The sequence below is a fragment of the Armigeres subalbatus genome, chromosome 2 (assembly GCF_024139115.2).
Source record: "Armigeres subalbatus isolate Guangzhou_Male chromosome 2, GZ_Asu_2, whole genome shotgun sequence".
Classification (NCBI taxonomy): Eukaryota; Metazoa; Arthropoda; class Insecta; order Diptera; family Culicidae; genus Armigeres; species Armigeres subalbatus.
The window spans coordinates 282,657,922-282,681,327 of NC_085140.1; the positions used below are offsets into that span (position 1 = coordinate 282,657,922).

Consider the following 23,406-nt stretch of genomic DNA (forward strand, 5'->3'; position numbering starts at 1 on the left):
TTAGTAGTGTAGGGGTTCATCGAATTCACTCACCCCATGGATTTTGACATTCGAGCGGGTCGCCTCTGAAATGAAAGATACCCGAATAAAAAATTATAATACAAAAACTATATAACGTAATGTAACATTACTATTGTAAACAATAGGTTTCCATTAAATTTTAATGTTGGCATAACTGTAGAATCACAATACGATTTATTGTAATGAACCATTCAATAAATCGTAATCGGAGTTTTCGTTATAGAATATACGGGTGGTTAAGCATTGTAACAATACAAAATTCAGCATTTTTCCATACATTTTTATGTGAAAAACTATAAACTATAATGTTTTTCTATTGTATCAAATATTACAAGGTGGAAAAAAATGAGTGACATATTTCACATTTTTCTTCCAGTGTTGGACGCGAGGTCGGTAAAGCAGAACTAAAAGTTGATTCCGCCAAAAATAAATGTTTACATTTTTTATTTTTTTGCATTTATTTAAATTTTGCGTTTTGAACCGATGATGGTTGTAGTGTTGTATGTGTTTCCCTTTGCTTTTCCTCACTGGTCCATGTGAGATCGTTAGAGGGGATTGAGTTGGCAGCGAAGATGTTTTTCAGGTATGTAATGTTTTAGAATGGGCAAATGATTTGAATAGCTCTGTTGAATTGAATTGAGTAGCCAAGTTGAACGTTTTTAATATTGGGTCAATTGAAGTGAATTATAGAGCTTTTCAAATGTTGAATTCACAAACAAGTCAAATAACTTGTTCAATTCACTTGCCCAATCTAGCGTCAGGGATAAAAATATTAAATTATGTTTAATCGATTGTAGGATGTAAATTGCATCACTATTTCCCTGATAGCAAAATGATAAAAAACCGTCAGGTGGATTTACGATTCCGAAAATTCTATTGCTTTTTGCATTGAAACTTTTCGTTTCGTCACTGAAATCATTGACACTTGTCTTCAGCGACTGCTTCCGCGATAGAGCATTTACACATTTTATTCACTCATACATCTATATTACTGTCAAAATGTGCATTTGACAATTACATTTTCAGCTAAAAGCTCTATTTTTTGACACCGGTGCACTTACACAACCAATCGACATCAGTTGTCAAAAAATCAGTAGTACCAACTTGACGATTATCTCCTTGTCGCCGAGTCTGGCGCTGAGTGCTCGGCGCGGAAACCCAAAGGTAGGAATAAAATTTTGGGGCTTATGCGCACTGTAAAGCCCCAAACGCAATACAACGGAACGGCGACGGAAACGGCAAATTTGACAGAAAATATATGGACTAACTGTCAAATTTTCCGTTTCCGTCGCCGTTCCGTTGTATTGCGTTTGGGGCTTAAAGGTGTGTGTTTTTATTATCTGTATTATGAGTAAAAACTCTAAGGATGACGGCCAAGATAACGACATAGTTATTCCATCATATATGATGCTTTGAGAATAGGTACACAGAAAGAAAAACCATTAATCAAATTAAAAAAATCGTTGGTTAAGATCTGGGTGCTGCGGATAGAGCCACTTTTCTGCGCTCAAGCGAGTAGAGGGATATTTTGAAATCACTTCCATAAACAAAATTATTTTGCAGTTCCTTGGCTGTCAAACATTTCCCGCTCTTCGGATTTCTCTGCATGAGGGCGCACAAATGCGCTAGACTCTACATGACTTTACGATTGTTTACATACATTCGTGCTCCAATCAGCTGCTGAATCTCGTGAAATTTCGTAATTAGTGCTTTTTAGTTGCATTCCAACTAATTTTCCACTCGAAATATACACAGCAAAAAAAGTTGTTGAATATTACATCGAAATCGATGCAACCCATCGAATCCATCGGTTGTTGAATATTACACTGCACGATGTACTCGAAAGCTTGCTGTGTAATAAACAGAAGCGATGTAATTTTTTCCCGATGTAAAAATTATTCAACGTAATCGAGGCGATGTAGAATTAAGTTATGTAAAATAGTGCATCGTACAAGGCGTACAATTGGGTTTTCTTATCATGGATTTCTTTCTTCAATATTATTTTGGTCAAGTTTTTTAAAGAATTCGTAAATTTAAGATAATATTTATCTCGATAATTATGATTCTATATACTTTCTCACTACATCAGCAGATCACAAAAACGCCAGTAGGTCGCATGTTGAAGAATCATCGGGAATCCAGGAACCAGTCTCGATCCGCAGACCCAGGGTAGCGCATATGTCTTGCTGGATTTCCCTAGTGTTCGGGGGAGCTTCGAAGCCGCTGAAAATAATTAAACATGTTTAACATGCAGATCTGGTATGCGGGTGTATACGACAATTTCAAGTAACGACGACTGGAATCCTATCAGGATTGCGAGAAAAAATCCCATCAGCATTCCGACGGAATACCTTTCAGGATTCCGGCGGACATCATATAGGGATAGGGGCCGTCCAGAAACCACGTGGTCATATATGGGGGGAGGGGGGGGGGTTTGGAAAATGACCACGATAAGCCACATGGGGGAGGGGTGTTGCCCTGGAACCACGTGGTTTTACACGAAAACTTTTGGTGAATAACAATAGCGGTGTAAAAAATACAAATCATTAAAATTTAATGATTTAATCAATAAACGCAAAGCGCATCTTAGGGCCGATGCCACGTAGCGCCTTTTCAACTCAGCGTTAAAAGGACGTAGGTGTGCATCGAAAAAAACCGGTAGCGCAGCGTCGGTCGCAACGCCGATGCATATCTGCGTTATTTGACCATCTTAGCCGTAGATCCTATTTCCATGAAAAATAAACGAAAAAATAGGTTGCAATTCAGTCTCAATTTCCACTTAAAAAAATTCCGCCGCAGATGGTTTTTGGCATCACGCCGCCGACACTTTTGCATCAGCGCACTGCTGCTACAATTTTGAAAACAAAATATGTTTTTACAATAATCCAAGAAAAATCTTAAGAAAAAACTTCAAAAGAATTTCTTGTGGATATTCAGGAAGAATCCAGTAAAGAAATTTCCTGTAAAAACTTTGACATTACTTCATACAATTCTGATAAATTGCTGGCATTCAGAATGAACAATTTTGCTACAAATTGTTAATGAAAAAAAAACAAAACATCTCCAGTGTAAGTTCCGAAAAATTTTCCTTAAAACTCCGATAAAAATTCCATGTGAATTCTGTCTGGCATATTAAAGCATTCAATTTATAACTGAGGAAATGCTAATAGAATTTACTAAGTTATAAAGTAGACCAACTTCCAGTTGGAATGTGGAGCCATAGAAGAAGAAGAAGAAGAAGAAGAAGACTTCTACATTTTTCAAGAAAATATCTTCTGAATTTCCAAGGGATATTAAACAGCCAATGCCACATGAAACACTTTGATATTTCTGTTGATTTTTAGTTCTTGGATATTTTTTTTTTTCAAATTTCCATATTTTTAAAAACATTTCCATATTTTTAAAAAATTTCCGGAATAGTTTTTAATGCTCTTTGTGAATTCTATCACATTTTTTTTTTAATTTTCCAAGTATTTTTTTTTTCGAGGCATTATTTGAAATTTCCACAGAAGAGTCTATGGATTATCTCCAAAAGAATCTTTGGGTTTTCAAAAAATAAATCTTGCCCAGGATTTTGAAATTTTGTTTAGAGATTCTTTAAAAACAAGTGAGCTGGAATTTTTTTCTAATTTATACTGGAAATTCTTCGGAATTTGATGTTTATTGGAATTTTCATCGTAAATATGCATTTACGATCCTTCTACGGATTCTTCTAGTTCTTCAAAATTTCTATCGACATTTTTCGGAACTCTTCCACAGAATTTCGGAAAAAATTTCGTTGAAATTCTAAAGTTTTTTCCGTGGAGACTCCGAAGAGTTTCTCGTCAATATTCCGAAGGGTTTCCCTTGCAACTTCAGAATAATTAGGGTATCTGTTCCATTATTAATAACATGCTCCTATATCAATAACATTCGCAAAACAGGCGATTCAGGCTCAATTCGTGTCGTGTTTTGTTGTTTTCCGACGTGCTCACTGCTGAAAAAAATCACAAAAATGAGAAACAAAACAAATAGCGCACCAATTCTTTGTTTTCGAATGGTATTGATTTGGGTACATGGTATGAATTCAAGGAGCAGTTCCCCTATTATTGAAAATTCAGAAGATATTGGAATTTAAAATTAATCCTAGCAATAAATGTAGGCAATAATTTAGGCTTAAGAAGCCTAGTTTTTTATGATATTGAACAATTGGGATAACTGATCGAAATATTTAATTATGCACCTAAATTTTCTAAATGCACGAAATTCTAGTAGTGCGTATGAAAAAGGTTATGACATAGAGAAGCTTGCGTTTGAAAAACAACATGAAATTCTTAATAAAATGCTTTTTAAATTCATAAAAGGGTCTTAGAACTAAGGAGATTCCTGCGATATGAAAAAAGTGGCAATGTTCTAGAAAAAAAACACTCTAATTCCTAAAACAATGTAGGTTAAAAAATAGTGTTATAATAACGATTGAAATTGAATTCCAAAACAAATCTCAACCCTTCCAGGACGGATGGGTCATATATGCCCAGCGTTTTTGATTGTCTATAAAATCCCAAAAGAGAGCTAGGCCACCATTTTCTTCAGCAAAATTATTCATCTAGATATTTGCTTTACAGAAAAAATATAGGAGCTCAAATTTGACTGACCCTGAAAACTCAGATATCTGAAACCTTGGGAAGATTTCGATTCTAAGAGCATGCAAATGAAGTTGAAATGTTTGAATCATTCTGAGCACTGAGATAATATGGGTCATCCTGAACGTTAAGGCAGTGATGAATATTCAGGCATACGAGATGCTCAAGGTACTCCAAAACGTTCTCAAGTTCAGCCCACGATATCTACCAGATCAATCAAGACATTTGCAATGTCCTCATCATCTTTTTATACCCATTCCGCTGCAATAAGCATATGATCCTAGTTTCTATTTACATGAGATCCAAGAGACAAGGTACCCAAAATTATCTTGAGTCAACATCAAGTTGCACAATGACAATGAGGTTTGTTCGCAAACTTTTTTGTAGGGCCTTATAAGCACTGGGTTCACGGACTTGAATGATTAAGTAGTTCAAACATTACGATTTCCTGGACGTTTTGTATAACCTAAAGTAGTCGATACCAAAATAAAATTTCAATGAAGAATTATAAATTTTGAGAGATGAGCCAGCTCTGGACTGAAAATCTCTTTAATAAAGAAAAAAATAGAAAATTTCCATAACAAAATAGGAAATTGCCAATATGAAATCAGGGTATGAGTATTAAATAAATATAAAATTCCATAAATAGTTGAAAAATTTCCACAAAACAATAATAAACTAGCAAGCAAAAATTGCAATTATGAAATAAGAATTTTCCATAAAGAAATCAATATGTTCCACGAAAAAAATACAAAATTTTCATTAATAAATCAATATTAGCAATAAACAATTACAAAAATTTTCGCAAAATAAATATTTTTTTCAACAAAAAAAATATTTTTTTCCACAAAATCTCTATATAATAAAAATTAGATTTCCTTCCTTACGATTTAACTCGCGAACGGGTTGACTGATTTGTAAGATTTTCCAGTAATCGATTTGTTTTGGGATCCGCAAGGTTTGTTTATACAAAACGTTGGTGAATTTAACGGGGAAATGTAAAAACGTAATTTAAATACAATTTTGGGTCAGCTGTTGAGGAAAACAAAACAAACGCACGGAAATTGATCTAGAGTGCGGTGCTGCAAATAGTTCATTGTGACAATTGCAACACTTGAGCAATGCTGGGTTTCTTTCACATCAATGAAGAGCAATGAAAATTAAGAAAATTAAAAAAATACTAAAAAGCAATTAAATTTATGAAAATTCTCTATGAACTTCAAACGCTTTTAAAGAAGGGTAATCTATGGAAAAATGCTCAATTTTATTGCTTTTTTGTATTTTTTAAATAAAAATTTCCTTTAGTTTTCAATGCTATTTATTGATTTCTTCGTGGAAAGGTTTTAATTATTTAATAAAATTAAATAATTTAATAAAAAAATATTTATTTTGTGGAAAATTTTGTAATTATTTATTTCTAATATTGATTTATTTATGGAATGTTTGTATTTTCCGTGGAACATTTTGATTTCTTTATGGAAAATTCTTCTTTTATGTTTACAATTTTTGGTTTTAAAAGTGTTAATTTATTTTTGTTTTGTGAAAAATTCTTTATTGTTTATTGTAATTTTGCATTATTTGTAGAAAATTTAATATTGATTTCTTTATTGGAAATTTCCTAATTGTCATAGAATTTTTTTAAATTTTTTTAGGCTGAGTAATAAATGAAATCGCATCGGCTCAATGGACCTGCTTGGATGCTTAGCGATGCACGGATACATCGTTCAGGACTTGGTTGATCGGGTCGTTCTAAAACTCCGTAATACCATGTCTTAGGACATTTTGTTTCTTGACATGATTTTGATACTTTCGAGGATATGTACTTCAGAGAAGTTTGGCCTATGACACCCGAAAAAAGTACGACTTTTCAGTTCTTTTATACTTTTTATACTATAGGGATATTCAGTGATGAACTTCATAATTACCTATTTTAAAAAATCACCAAAAACAAATAAAAAAATTATTTATGGGGATATTTTGGAAAATTTATAAACCATTACAAATTACATTTGCGAGTTATAGTATAGATATCCTAATACCTGATACACATTACAACATGATATCATCATCAAAATGTTCGAATTCATGAAAATTTAAAATTTCCATGCTGGGTTTAGTTTGATTTTGAATCAGTTGAAATCGTCTATCTTAAAAATTTATCGGATTAACCATATGTTTTAGTTAATTGAGTTTTTTTTTAAATTTTTTGTACTTGAAAAAAACCACGTGGTCAAAGGGGGGGGGAGGGGGGGGTCTGCCAAATGACCACGATAGACCACATGGGGGGAGGGGGGGGTTGAAAATCTTAAAAAATATGACCACGTGGTTTCTGGATGGCCCCATACCGAAGAGAATCCAATTCAAATTCCGACGAAAATCCTTTCCATTTTCCGACGGAGTTTCCAACGAGAATCCTTTCGAGTTTCCAGAATCCTTTCCGGATGCCGACGGGAATCCATTCAGAATTCAGACCGATATATTTTAGAGATTCCGACGGAAAAACTTTCGAAATTTCGAATGGTATCCCTTCGGGATTCCGACGAGACTCCTTTCAGGAATCTACTCGGGATTTTGAAAGGAATCTTTTCGAGATTCTGACGTGAATCCATTCGGGGTTCTGACGGGAATCCATTAGAAGTTCTTGGGGACCTTGGGAATATAGGTGGATTGCAGAGGGAATCTTTTGGAATTCTGGTAAAAAAAATTTCGGGATTCTGTTTGGGTTTCCGACGAGATTCCTTTCAATATTTCGACGGGTGTCTCTTCGGGATTCCGACATGACTCCTTTCGGGATTTCAGCGGTAATATTTTCGGGAATCCTATCGGGACTCTGATGGAAAAATCCTTTCCGGATACCAAAGGAAATCATCAGACAAGATTCCCTTCCGGATTCAGACGAGAATACTTTCGGGATTCTGACGGGAATCCTTCCGAGATTCCAACGGGAATAATTTGGGGATTGCAGCGGGAATCCTTTCGGGATTCCAGCGCACATACTTTCATGATTCCGACGGGGATCATTTCAACGAGAATCTTCTCGGGATTTTGAAGGGAGTCCTTCCAAGATTCTTACACGAATACTTTTGGGAATCCGACGGGAATCTTTTCGAGATTCCGATGTTAATCGTTTTAGGATTCCGGCAAGAAAACTTTCGGGATTCCGACGTGAATCCTTCCGAGATTCCAACACGAAAACTTTCGGGATTCCAACAAAAATCCTTTCGCGATTTCAATGCGAAATATTCCGGGATTCCGATGGGAATCTTTTCGGGATTCCGATGGGAATCTTTTCGGGATTCCGATGGGAATCTTTTCGGGATACCGACGAGAATCCTTTCGGGTTTCGATATTAACCCTTTCGGGATTCCTCTTGGGATTCCGACGGGAATCCTCTCGGGATTTCGACGGGATTCCTTTTGGTATTCTGACGGGAATCCTTTCGGTATTCCGACGGGAATTCTCTCGTGATTCCGTCGCGAATCCTTTCGGGATTCTGACGGGAATCTTTCCGAGACTCCTACATGAATACTTTCGGGATTACACGAGGAATATTCTCGGCATTTTGACGGAAATCCTTTCGAAATTCTGTCAGGAACCCTTCCGAGATTCCAACGAGAATAATTTAGGGATTGCAACGGGAATCCTTTCGGGATTCCATCGCAAATTCTTTCATGATTCCGACGGAAATCTTTTCGGGATTCCGAAGGGAATCCTTCAGGGATTCCGAAGGGAATCCTTCAGGGATTCCGAAGGGAATCCTTCAGGGATTCCGAAGGGAATCTTTCAGGGATTCCGAAGGGAATCCTTCAGGGATTCCGAAGGGAATCCTTCCGGATTTAGGGATTCTTCGGAATCCTTAAAGGATTCCCTTCGGAATCCCTAAAGGATTCCTCGGAACCTCACAGGATTCCTTCGGAATCCCTACAGGATTCCCTTCGGAACCCTACAGGATTCCTCTGAACCCTACAGGATTCCTTCTCGAATCCCTACAGGATTCCTTCGGAATCCTACAGGATTCCTTCGGAATCCTACAGGATTCCCTTCGGAATCCTACAGGATTCCTTCGGAATCCCTACAGGATTCCTTCGAATCCCTACAGGATTCCTTCGGAATCCCTCACAGGATTCCCTTCGAATCCTACAGGATTCCTTCGGAATCCCTACAGGATTCCCTTCGGAATCCCTACAGGAGTCGCTTCGGGATCGCTACAGGATGCCCTTCGGAATCCCTACAGGATTCCTTCGGAATCCTACAGGATTCCTTCGGAATCCTACAGGATTCCCTTTGGAATCCCTACAGGATTCCCTTTGGACTGCCTACAGGATTCCCTTCGGAATCCCTACAGGATTCCCTTCGGAATCCCTACAGGATTCCCTTCGGAATCCCTACAGGATTCCCTTCGGAATCCCTACAGGATTCCCTTCGGAATCCCTACAGGATTCCCTTCGGAATCCCTACAGGATTCCCTTCGGAATCCCTACAGGATTCCCTTCGGAATCCCTACAGGATTCCCTTCGGGATCCCTACAGGATTCCCTTCGGGATCCCTACGGATTCCCTTCGGAATCCCTCAAGGATTCCCTTCGGAATCCCTCAAGGATTCCCTTCGGAATCCCTCAAGGATTCCCTTCGGAATCCCTCAAGGATTCCCTTCGGAATCCCTCAAGGATTCCCTTCGGAATCCCTCAAGGATTCCCTGTGGAATCCCTCAAGGATTCCCTGTGGAATCCCTCAAGGATTCCCTGTGGAATCCCTCAAGGATTCCCTGTGGAATCCCTCAAGGATTCCCTGTGGAATCCCTCAAGGATTCCCTGTGGAATCCCTCAAGGATTCCCTGTGGAATCCCTCAAGGATTCCCTGTGGAATCCCTCAAGGATTCCCTGTGGAATCCCTCAAGGATTCCCTGTGGAATCCCTCAAGGATTCCCTGTGGAATCCCTCAAGGATTCCCTGTGGAATCCCTCAATGATTCCCTGTGGAATCCCTCAATGATTCCCCGTGGAATCCGTCAAGGATTCCCTGTGGAATCCGTCAAGGATTCCCTGTGGAATCCCTCAAGAATTCCCTGTGGAATCCCTCAAGAATTCCCTTGGAATCCCTCAAGGATTCCCTGTGGAATCACCAAAATACTACATGTGGAATCTCTAAAGGATTCTCTGTGGAATCCCTCTGGAATCACCAAAATACTACATACATCTCCAAATCCCCAAAGGAAGCTAAGTGAAGCTGATTAAGAGAAAAACGTACTCTTAAAGGAACTTTTGGTTATTTGGTTCCCTGTGGAATCCCTGAAGGATTCCCTTTGGAATCCCTGAAGGATTCCCTTTGGAATCCCTGAAGGATTCCCTTTGGAATCCCTGAAGGATTCCCTTTGGAATCCCTGAAGGATTCCCTTTGGAATCCCTGAAGGATTCCCTTTGGAATCCCTGAAGGATTCCCTTTGGAATCCCTGAAGGATTCCCTTTGGAATCCCTGAAGGATTCCCTCAAGGATTCCCTTTGGAATCCCTCAAGGATTCCCTTTGGAATCCCTCAAGGATTCCCTTTGGAATCCCTAAAGGATTCCCTTTGGAATCCCTAAAGGATTCGCTTTGGATTCCCTTTGAAATCCCTAAAGGTTTCTCTTTGGAATCCCTAAAGGATTCCCTTTGGAATCCCTAAAAGATTCCCTTTGGAATCCCCCAAAGGATTCGCTTTGGAATCCCAAAAGGATTCCCTTTGGAATCCCAAAAGGATTCCCTTTGGAATCCCAAAAGGATTCCCATTGGAATCCTTAAAGAATACCCTTTGAATTCGGAATCGCTTTGGACACCTTCTGATTACATTTAAAAACGCAGAATTATTCCATCGGGAATCCTAAAATGATTCCATTGGGAATCCCAAAATGAAAATGACTTAAATGCGAGTTCCAAAAGAATCCTAGATGTATTGGCACGGCAAATGCTGGGTAAAGCGTACCATTGGTACTTCGCGTACCTGAAGGAATAAAATAGACCCCATCTCGCGGTCCTTAGCCTCTTACCCAGCAACTCCTATCCCTACCTCCCCGCGGTGCTGGCCGGGATACGAGCAACCTTAGGGAAGATCGGGTAACCAACCCCAGTGGGAACTATGGTCGTATGCTGACAGGGAAGGGGGGGTTTGCTCCTCTCCGGAGGTGCAAATCTTATTGAGCGTCTGTTCTCCATGTCAGGATCGGCTCACAACAGCGTCTGTTCTCCATGTTCATTTCATTCATTTATTTAGTCTACATCTATACAGATAACACTGAATCAACAATTTGATTTTGTTCTCCATGTTAGGGGCGGCTGATCATCGTCCGAGTGCCAGCGAGGGACTCTAAGTGAAACTGTGCACCATGGTCCACCGGAAATAAGGAGGAATGGCCCTCCGGAAATTTAGGGGGTTTGGTGTCAGGCCCTGAAAGCCAGCCTTTAAAAAATCATAAGCAACGAACAATCAACAAGAGAGTACGGACCGGAACCATCGGCGAAGACCACTGCGACGAAAAGGGACTAGCGATTGGAAACTCGGTTCGTGGAACTGCAAATCTCTCAACTTCATCGGGAGCACACGCATACTCGCCGATGTGCTCAAGGACCGTGGGTTCGGCATCGTAGCGCTGCAGGAGGTTTGTTGGAAGGGATCAATGGTGCGAACGTTTAGAGGTAATCATACCATCTACCAGAGCTGCGGCAACACACACGAGCTGGGAACAGCTTTCATAGTGATGGGCGTTATGCAAAGGCGCGTGATCGGGTGGTGGCCGATCAATGAAAGAATGTGCAGGTTGAGGATCAAAGGCCGGTTCTTCAACTTCAGCATAATCAACGTCCATAGCCCACACTCCGGAAGCACTGATGATGATAAGGACGCATTCTACGCGCAGCTGGAACGTGAGTACGACAGCTGCCCAAGCCACGACGTCAAAATCATCATAGGAGATTTGAACGCTCAGGTTGGCCAAGAGGAGGAGTTTAGACCGACTATTGGAAAGTTCAGCGCTCATCGGCTGACGAACGAAAACGGCCTACGACTAATTGATTTCGCCGCCTCCAAGAATATGGCCATTCGCAGCACCTACTTCCAACACAGCCTCCCGTATCGGTACACCTGGAGATCGCCACTGCAGACAGAATCACAAATCGACCACGTTCTGATTGATGGACGGCACTTCTCCGACATAATCGACGGCAGGACATATCGTGGCGCTAACATCGACTCTGACCACTATCTGGTGATGGTTAAACTGCGCCCAAAACTATCCGTCATCAACAATGTTCGGTACCGACGACCGCCGCGGTACGACCTAGAGCGACTGAAGCAACCTGATGTCGCCACTGCATACGCGCAGCATCTCGAGGCAGCGTTGCCGGAAGAGGGTGAGCTCGATGGGGCCCCTCTTGAGGACTGCTAGAATACAGTCAAAGCAGCCATTAACGACGCAGCGGAGAACAACGTCGGGTATATGGGTCGAAGTCGACGGAACGATTGGTTCGACGAAGAGTGCAGACAGATTCTGGAGGAGAAGGACGCAGCGCGGGCGGTCGCGCTGCAGCAAGGTACCCGGCAGAACGTGGAACGTTATAGACGGAAGCGGAGACAGCAGACCCGCCTTTTTCAGGAGAAGAAACGCCGCTTGGAAGTAGCGGAGTGTGAGGAGATGGAACAGCTGTGCCGTTCTCAAGATACACGCAAGTTCTATCAGAAGCTCAACGCATCCCGCAAAGGCTTCGTGCCGCGAGCCGAAATGTGCCGGGATAAGGATGGGAGCATCTTGACGGACGAACGTGTGGTGATCGAAAGGTGGAAGCAGCACTACGAGGAACATCTGAATGGCGCTGAGAGTACAGGCAATGAAGGTCAAGGCAGCGGAGGAGATGACTACGTCAGTTCAGCGGACGATGGAAGCCAACCAGCCCCCACCTTGAGGGAAGTTAAGGATGCCATTCAACAGCTAAAGACCAATAAAGCAGCTGGTAAGGATGGTATCGGAGCTGAGCTCATCAAGATGGGCCCGGAAAAGCTGGCCACTTGCCTGCACAAACTGATAGTCAGAACCTGGGAAAACGAACAGCTACCGGAGGAGTGGAAGGAAGGGGTTATATGCCCCATCTACAAGAAAGGCGACAAACTGGAGTGTGAGAACTTTCGAGCGATCACCATCCTTAATGCCGCCTACAAAGTGATATCCCAGATCATCTTCCGTCGTCTGTCACGATTAGTGAACGAGTTCGTGGGAAGTTATCAAGCCGGCTTCGTTGACGGCCGCTCGACAACGGACCAGATCTTTACTGTACGGCAAATCCTTCAAAAATGCCGTGAATACCAGGTCCCAACGCACCATCTGTTCGTTGATTTCAAGGCGGCATACGACAGTATAGACCGCGTAGAGCTATGGAAAATTATGGACGAGAACAGCTTCCCTGGAAAGCTCACCAGACTGATCAAAGCAACGGTGGATGGTGCGCAAAACTGTGTGAAGATCTCGGGTGTGTTGGTGGGGGCGATATTTTCACCCGCCGCCAATGTGTATACAAACTGACATCCCTGTCACAGCGAGTTAGAGGAGACGTTGTGTTGCTATCTGTACTGTGTACTGATATTAATGTATTATTCCGCATCGAACCGTTTCCCAATAAACATCGTTTGTTGACGTTTTTCTTTTCTTCCGCCGTAGCGCAAGTCCCGGTTTTGTATTCTCCGGTCTGTGAGGACATTCCACTGTGCCTGTTCCGCCGCGATTTCAACAGGTTATGGTCCCGAATTGTGCCGAAAAGCAGTGAAAAGACTTTGATCGCTTTTATTGTTCCCGGTACTAGAGGGAAAGCGGTACAAAACGAACACAAAGTGAAATAATCAGTGCAAGTATTTTCGAGCGTCAAGTGAAATGACTGAGAAATATTCGTTTCCCCTACTCAACAATGCAAATTATTCCACTTGGAAAGTGCGGATGCAGATGCTGCTGATACGGGACGACTACTGGTTTGCGGTAGTGGATCCGAAGCCGGATCCGGTCACAACATCGTGGAGGAAGGCAAGCCAGAAGGCGCTGGCAACGATAGTGTTGTTTATAGAGGACAGCCAGATGAACTTGGTGAGGGACGCAGAAACAGCGCAGGAGGCGTGGAACATGTTGAAGGCGTATCACGAGAAGGCTAGTGTGACGTCACGTGTATCCCTTCTTGAACGCATCTGTAATCTCAATTTGGAAGAAGAACGTACTGATGGAGAAATGGAGAAACATCTTTTCGAGTTGGAGGAACTTTTTAATCGCCTACAGTGTGCAGGTCTGCAGTTAGAGCCGTCATTGAAGATAGCAATGGTTCTTCGAAGTCTTCCCGACTCTTACGATGGTTTGGTGACTGCGCTAGAAAGCCGGAAGGACGAAGATCTGACTATGGAGATAGTAAAGCAAAAGCTACTTGATGAGTGGCAGAGAAGAAGGGAAAGAAAGACGGATCGTTCAACGAGTTCCTGTTTCGGCAGTGGTGAAAGTGCTTTGAAGTCAGTTACAAAGCGACAAGACGAGAAGGTTTGTTATTATTGTCGGAAGCCAGGACATTTTCGACGGAATTGTCGTGTGTTACAGAAGAAGCAAAGCGAGGACGACGGAGTTACCAGTGAAGCGAAGCAAGTGAGCGAAAGGGAAAGACCGGTGTGTTTTACAGTCAGGGAGCGTCGGCGTTTTGGGCGATGGCTCATTGACAGTGGCTGTTCATGTCATATGACGAATGACAAGCAGTTCTTTACAACGTTGGATGAGACTGTGAAGGGCGAAGTGTTGCTAGCTGATGGATCTATTGCGAAGTCTGCAGGTATTGGTGAAGGAACAGTCGAGTGTATTGATGGGGATGGAAATGTGAAAACCATTTGGATCAAGGAGGTGCTGTACATTCCGAGCCTATACAGCGGTATGGTATCTGTTCGTAAACTACTGGCAAAAGGATTTAAGGTGGAGTTCGGAGCATCCAATTGCAACATTGTCGACCAGAGAAAGAAGGTAGTAGCCGTTAGTGAATTACGTGAGAATTTGTTCGAGTTGAAGATTCCAAGTGCACTGAAAATTGAAGCTAAGTGTCCATCGATTGGCAAGTTTGTTCGGAACGAGATGATTCGTCATCCGAAAATCATATGGTGCCAGAAGTTCGTAACAAAAATCATCGATATCGAAGCCAGGAGGAGTTGATGACGGAAGTGACGCTATTCAAGGACGATAAGATCCAGGAGGAGGAACCACCGGAACGTGAGGATTTTTGGGATTGTTATGATAACTACCACGGATGCTGTGACTGATGGGTTCAAACATCGAGGAGGAGTGTTGGTGGGGGCGATATTTTCACCCGCCGCCAATGTGTATACAAACTGACATCCCTGTCACAGCGAGTTAGAGGAGACGTTGTGTTGCTATCTGTACTGTGTACTGATATTAATGTATTATTCCGCATCGAACCGTTTCCCAATAAACATCGTTTGTTGACGTTTTTCTTTTCTTCCGCCGTAGCGCAAGTCCCGGTTTTGTATTCTCCGGTCTGTGAGGACATTCCACTGTGCCTGTTCCGCCGCGATTTCAACAGGGTGAACACTCCAGTTCGTTCGAATCGCGCCGGGGACTAAGACAAGGTGATGGACTTTCGTGCCTGTTGTTCAACATTGCGCTAGAAGGTGTCATGCGGAGAGCCGGGTGTAACAGCCGGGGTACGATTTTCAACAGATCCAGTCAATTTATTTGCTTCGCGGATGACATGGACATTGTCGGCCGAACATTTGCAAAGGTGGCAGAACTGTACACCCGCCTGAAACGTGATGCATCAAAAGTTGGACTGGTGGTGAATGCGTCAAAGACAAAGTACATGCTTGTGGGTGGAACCGAGCGCGACAGGGTCCGCCTGGGAAGCAGTGTTACGATAGACGGGGATACCTTCGAGGTGGTCGAGGAATTCGTCTACCTCGGATCCTTGCTAACGGCTGACAACAACGTTAGTCGTGAAATACGAAGGCGCATCATCTGTGGAAGTCGGGCCTACTACGGACTTCAGAAGAAACTGCGGTCGAAAAAGATTCGCCACCGCACCAAATGTGTCATGTACAAGACGTTAATAAGACCGGTAGTCCTCTACGGACATGAAACATGGACAATGCTCGAGGAGGACTTGCAAGCACTCGGAGTATTCGAGAGACGGGTGCTTAGGACCATCTTTGGCGGTGTACAAGAAGACGGTGTGTGGCGGCGAAGAATGAACCATGAGCTCGCCCAGCTCTACGGCGAACCCAGTATCCAGAAGGTAGCTAAAGCCGGAAGGGTACGATGGGCAGGGCATGTTGCAAGAATGCCGGACAGCAACCCTGCAAAGATGGTGTTCGCTTCCGATCCGGCAGGTACGAGACGACGTGGAGCGCAGCGAGCGAGATGGGCAGACCAGGTGCAGAACGACTTGGCGAGCGTGGGGCGTATTCGAGGATGGAGAGATGCGGCCTCGAACCGTGTATTGTGGCGTCAAATTGTTGATTCAGTGTTATCTGTATAGATGTAGACTAAATAAATGAATGAGATGTATGTATTCCGTTTGAATTCCTAGAAGGATGCTATTTGGAATCCTTGAAGAATTCAATTCAGAATCCCAGAATGACTACATTTATAATCGCAGAATTATTCCAGTGGGAATTCCATGATTCTATTGGGAATCACAAAATGAATTCACTGGAAATCCCGAAAGGATTCTATTTCGATTCCCAGAAGGATTCAATTTCAAATCTCAAAAGAATCCAATTTGAAGTCTCAGAAAATTTCCCTTCGAACTCCTGATGGAATTCTCCAGGAATTTCAAAACCTTCTGAAATTTCGAATGGAATCCTTCTTAGATTCTCATTGGAATCCCAGAAGAATTCAATTTGGAATCTGAGGAATCCTTTTAGGATCCAAAAAGAATCTTAGAAAGTTACATTTAAAATCGCAGAATAAGTCCATCTGGAATCCTAAGATCCAAAATCCAAAATGATTCCATTGGAAATCCCAAAATGATTCTTCTGAGAATCACAAAATGGTTTCATTGGGAATTACGAAATTATTTCATTGGGAATCCCAAAATAACCCCTAAAAAATCATTTAATGATTCCTTTCAAAGGAAAGGAGAAATATCGTGGAGAAATTCTGAGAAACTTTTTGAAATTTACTGAAAGAATATTGAATGCAATCATTTGACACAATATAAAAATGAGATTGACCTTGAGTCTAAGTGATTTGACCACTACTAATTATTATACATATTGTAAATAATTCATATTATCATACCTTAGTGTCTATCACGTATCGATAGTCGCATGTTTTTTTCCTGTCTTTGGTAACTGATAGCAGCTGATAGAACCACCGAATTTACTCCCGGCAGGATGTTATCTTTCTTTCCATGGTGATGACAAATTCGGTTAATCAACATCTGTCGGGATGCAGACAAAGCTTTGTTGGGAAGCATAGGCGATTCTTGTTGCCATACGAAGATGCATTTATTCCTTCCATAAAATCCGACTTGGATCTCTAATCAGATCGGCTTGGTGAATAAGGTCATCGATGTGGGAGCTTCGTCGAACCCAGTCTGGAATATAAAGGTCATTAATAAGTGAAAAAATTTGTCATTTGTTGTTTATAAGGTCTCTTACCTTGAAACGCCGATTGCACGCATCCGCAAATATGTAACGATGTCCAATGCAAACCATTGAACGTAGTGATCAGCAACCAAAATCTATGAATTCACCCTGTACGACCCAGTCCGCGTTGGCAAAAATGTTCCAGGCCCTTTAATCATGAGCATTCGCAAACTTCGTTAAAAAAGTTTAGAGGGTTGCTGCCAGTGCCAGAATCAAACTTTAGGAAGCAAGCGGCAAAATACCAAGTTTTTACGTATCGGTCCCAGGTACGGTTTTGAGAAGTTCTTGAGTAGCGATAGCCAAATCAGTGTATTTGTCCTCCTGAAGATTGGCAGTGTATACCCCCTCAACTAAAAAACGACCGAGTTCACAGTGCCGAAACTGTGGTAAACAATCCGTCAAGATCCGGAACCGATTCACACTTTCTTTGCTCAGCTGTATCAACGCCGTTTAGCTCATTTTCGGGCCGGACAGATCGATGGTCTATTCAAGCATTTCCTCGCAGCTAATCCAAAGCCTTGCTCAATCCGCGGCCAAATCGGAAGTTGTCAGCGAAAATATTCACATTGCTACTCGTGTCAATACTTTTTGTACGCTGATTTCCACTGCTTATTTTACTGATATACAAAATAACCGCAACCCTGAAACAAAGAAAGAGTTATTTAATGCTTAGAAACAGATATTGATTGTTTAAAACGCCAAATATAATATACTAACGTCGATTTATGAAACACATTCAATCGGGGTCGTTCCGGTTTCTGTCATCCGTCGCAGAAAATACATCCGTAGTTGCAGCACCGTCAGCGTGAAGTCGTTACCGGCCAAAAGTCGATCGATATAGATCAGCAAATCACTTCCGCCGTAGTGACGAGGTTTTCACCTATCTCCAACTCCGAATCATGCCGTTGTAATTTTGTTCCAAACTCATTGCAGTTGTGGGAACAATCTTCCACCGTAAATTCTTTCTGGACGCACACTTCAAATAAATCCATTCTACTGAGTGTTTAATTTAATTAGTTGCCACTCATATGAAAAATAAAATTGCACTTTGCAACGCGTTGCACCGGTAACTTTTGCGTACAAAAATTGGAAAATAATACTGCTCAGCACCAAAATCAAAATGGCGAACCGATTTAAACATTTGGATTTGAGCAGTGTTGCGAGATTTAAAATCGCATTATCATTAAATGTGATATTACACATGTTGTGTGTAATCTTATGCAACGTACACACCAGTCAAGCAGTTCGACGAACATTGACTCCACCCCCAAGAAAACGCTTCGGTTGCTGCTTTGTTGGAACGTGTGTGAAGTTGTTCGAACAACCATTTGACAGTTGGCGGCTCGGTTGGAAAAAATTAAAACGGTTTGATTTTGGTTTGAGTTGTCGGGGGTGGAGTCAAGGTTCGCCGAACATGTTTGAGTATTTGTAGTGAAGTTGCACAAACCCCCATATATTTTTTGATGGTTGATGCTCAAGTTAGCGCTCCGGTCGTTCGTGTGTGATATTGTTGGTCGAATAAATTGATTGTTCGTGCCGCTGTTGGGAAAACTTGATGGATGTTGGAATAAACGAGAGGTGGAGTCAATGTTGGTCAAACTGCTTGACCGTGTGTACGTTCCATTACACAAGCAAATCAGAGTCACTGGGTTGCATTCGATTTCGATGCGATATTCAGTGTTGTTGTATTGAAATATTACACATATACAATGCAGAGGAAAATGATAAATCTGTTTCGGTGTAATTTTGAGGTGATGTAATATAACATCCAAAACGATGTACATGTACATACGAATTTCAGCTCTACGTCGGTTTTTCAGGTACGTCGACTGAATTACGTAGATGCATATTACAATTCTTTTTGCTGTGTAATATGAGAATATTTGTTACAAAGAATACAAAACTCAAACAAAGTTTATTTTTATTTTTTCCCCAAATAATAACAATACTTCTCAATATTAGATTAGAAACGAACATAACCACAATCTTCAATGTTTGGCTCCGGCACAATAGAAAATTTTGGCTTCAGTTTGACAACCAAATCGATTCTATCCGCACCACCCAGGTTAAAATAAAAAGTTTCGTTGGTTCTTTTTCGTAGAGAGTTGTGTATGTTCATAAGGGGCCATCCAGAAACCACGTGGTCATATTTTTCAAGATTTTCAACCCCCCCTCCCCCCATGTGGTCTATCGTGGTCATTTGGCAGACCCCCCCCTCCCCCCCCCCCTTTGACCACGTGGTTTTTTTCAAGTACAAAAAATTTAAAAAAAAAAACTCAATTAACTAAAACATATGGTTAATCCGATAAATTTTTAAGATAGACGATTTCAACTGATTCAAAATCAAACTAAACCCAGCATGGAAATTATAAATTTTCATGAATTCGAACATTTTGATGATGATATCATGTTGTAATGTGTATCAGGTATTAGGATATCTATACTATAACTCGCAATGTAATTTGTAATGGTTTATAAATTTTCCAAAATATCCCCATAAATAATTTTTTTTTTATTTGTTTTTGGTGATTTTTTTAAAATAGGTAATTATGAAGTTCATCACTGAATATCCCTATAGTATAAAAAGTATAAAAAGAACTGAAAAGTCGTACTTTTTTCGGGTGTCATAGGCCAAACTTCTCTGAAGTACATATCCTCGAAAGTATCAAAAATCATGTCAAGAAACAAAATGTCCTAAGACATGGTATTACGGAGTTTTAGAACGACCCGATCAACCAAGTCCTGAACGATGTATCCGTGCATCGCTAAGCATCCAAGCAGGTCCATTGAGCCGATGCGATTTCATTTATTACTCAGCCTAAAAAAATTTAAAAAAATTCCATGACAATTAGGAAATTTCCAATAAAGAAATCAATATTAAATTTTCTACAAATAATGCAAAATTACAATAAACAATAAAGAATTTTTCACAAAACAAAAATAAATTAACACTTTTAAAACCAAAAATTGTAAACATAAAAGAAGAATTTTCCATAAAGAAATCAAAATGTTCCACGGAAAATACAAACATTCCATAAATAAATCAATATTAGAAATAAATAATTACAAAATTTTCCACAAAATAAATATTTTTTTATTAAATTATTAAATTTTATTAAATAATTAAAACCTTTCCACGAAGAAATCAATAAATAGCATTGAAAACTAAAGGAAATTTTTAATTAAAGAATATAAAAAAGCAATAAAATTGAGCATTTTTCCATAGATTACCCTTCTTTAAAAGCGTTTGAAGTTCATTGAGAATTTTTATAAATTTAATTGCTTTGTAGTATTTTTTTAATTTTCTTAATTTTCATTGCTCTTCATTGATGTGAAAGAAACCCAGCATTGCTCAAGTGTTGCAATTGTCACAATGAACTATTTGCAGCACCGCACTCTAGATCAATTTCCGTGCGTTTGTTTTGTTTTCCTCAACAGCTGACCCAAAATTGTATTTAAATTACGTTTTTACATTTCCCCGTTAAATTCACCAACGTTTTGTATAAACAAACCTTGCGGATCCCAAAACGAATCGATTACTGGAAAATCTTACAAATCAGTCAACCCGTTCGCGAGTTAAATCATAAGGAAGGAAATCTAATTTTTATTATATAGAGATTTTGTGGAAAAAAATATTTTTTTTGTTGAAAAAAATATTTATTTTGCGAAAATTTTTGTAATTGTTTATTGCTAATATTGATTTATTAATGAAAATTTTGTATTTTTTTCGTGGAACATATTGATTTCTTTATGGAAAATTCTTATTTCATAATTGCAATTTTTGCTTGCTAGTTTATTATTGTTTTGTGGAAATTTTTCAACTAGGGTAAATCACTACTTGGGCCTATGGACCCGGTTCCCGGCTCACTGCACAGAAAACTAATGATTTAAACTGTTTGGAAGTCGTAGGTTTATGGTTGATAATTTTTAAAAAGTCTCCCATTTATTTTTCACAATACTCAATATTTTTCTATCACTTGTTTTACTCCTAATTGATCCAATTGTAGAAAATAAAAATGTAGAATTCAAAATTTCACTCTCCGATGCCACACCACTGAGCCGGAGTGATTCTTTCCACTTTTACAAAACGGTATTATCGAATGAACACCTACCTGAAAATCGTCACAGTGCTCGATACAACCATTGCATGAAGCTGTTAATCACCACACCATAATTCTAAACACCCGCACTTCAATTATTCTCATTTGTTCGTTTCACTAGAACTAATTTAAACATACTAGAATACATTTTAAAATGTATTCACAAACCGAACAAAAATTCACCTCGGCCCAAGAACTTCTAGCCGCACCGTGCTGCCAAAACGCCAGGATTATAAAAATGATCCTTCATCGTTAATAGGAAAATTGTCTAATATGTTGACGTTATCATGTTATTTATAGTTCTCTCGATTTTAAAAGGTGAAATAAATATTGTTTTAAAGTATTTGGAAGAAATTTGGATGAGTTTATATATCTTCTCAACCAAATAAAAATGATTATGAATAATACCATCTGGCATCTTGTTGTCGTGGAACGTGCATATTTTTGTTTACATCGCATTTTCTACCGCCCTGAGAGAGAATGAGAGTAAAATGTTGAGAGATTGAGTGAAATTTTGCTTAGGCCGGGAACTGGTTTTTCGTATGCCGGATTGGGAATCGCTATGACTGAAATGAGTGCTGCACCTCGTTAATTTAAATCAAATAAAAGCTTCTTTGAACGATATTTAGCACGAATAGCTATTTTTTAAGCAGAAGTGAACCCCAATGCAGTATTATACAGCCTACAAATTTCAGAAAAAGTTGCTCCCTGTCATAAATATCAATTAAATAATGCAGTCGTACGCATGTTAGGCCGGGAATGGGGTAAGAAACCCTATTTATGGAATTTTATATTTATTTAATACTCATACCCTGATTTCATATTGGCAATTTCCTATTTTGTTATGGAAAATTTCTATTTTTTTCTTTATTGAAGAGATTTTCAGTCCAGAGCTGGCTCATCTCTCAAAATTTATAATTCTTCATTGAAATTTTATTTTGGTATCGACTACTTTAGGTTATACAAAACGTCCAGGAAATCGTAATGTTTGAACTACTTAATCATTCAAGTCCGTGAACCCAGTGCTTATAAGGCCCTACAAAAAAGTTTGCGAACAAACCTCATTGTCATTGTGCAACTTGATGTTGACTCAAGATAATTTTGGGTACCTTGTCTCTTGGATCTCATGTAAATAGAAACTAGGATCATATGCTTATTGCATCGGATTGGGTATATACCGATGATGAGGACATTGCAAATGTCTTGATTGATCTGGTAGATATCGTGGGCTGAACTTGAGAACGTTTTGGAGTACCTTGAGCATCTCGTATGCCTGAATATTCATCACTGCCTTAACGTTCAGGATGACCCATATTATCTCAGTGCTCAGAATGATTCAAACATTTCAACTTCATTTGCATGCTCTTAGAATCGAAATCTTCCCAAGGTTTCAGATATCTGAGTTTTCAGGGTCAGTCAAATTTGAGCTCCTATATTTTTTCTGTAAAGCAAATATCTAGATGAATAATTTTGCTGAAGAAAATGGTGGCCTAGCTCTCTTTCGGGATTTTATAGACAATCAAAAACGCTGGGCATATATGACCCATCCGTCCTGGAAGGGTTGAGATTTGTTTTGGAATTCAATTTCAATCGTTATTATAACACTATTTTTTAACCTACATTGTTTTAGGAATTAGAGTGTTTTTTTTCAAGAACATTGCCACTTTTTTCATATCGCAGGAATCTCCTTAGTTCTAAGACCCTTTTATGAATTTAAAAAGCATTTTATTAAGAATTTCATGTTGATTTTTCAAATGCAAGCTTCTCTATGTCATAACCTTTTTCATACGCACTACTAGAATTTCGTGCATTTAGAAAATTTAGGTGCATAATTAAATATTTCGATCAGTTATCCCAATTGTTCAATATCATAAAAAACTAGGCTTCTTAAGCCTAAATTATTGCCTACATTTATTGCTAGGATTAATTTTAAATTCCAATATCTTCTGAATTTTCAATAATAGGGGAACTGCTCCTTGAATTCATACCATGTACCCAAATCAATACCATACGAAAACAAAGAA

The 23,406-nt window shown here is 39.9% G+C and overlaps 1 protein-coding gene across 1 annotated transcript in view; it reads right to left on the reverse strand.

Moving 5' to 3' along the window:
* Nucleotides 1–2,096: 2,096 nt before the first annotated feature.
* The window catches only part of LOC134216443 (uncharacterized), a 40,587-nt gene continuing 19,277 nt past the window's right edge, over nt 2,097–23,406 (reverse strand). The window contains exon 3 of the transcript XR_009980672.1: nt 2,097–2,244. The gene's annotated coding sequence lies outside the window, so the exon portion shown is untranslated. The remainder of the gene's footprint in view (nt 2,245–23,406) is intronic.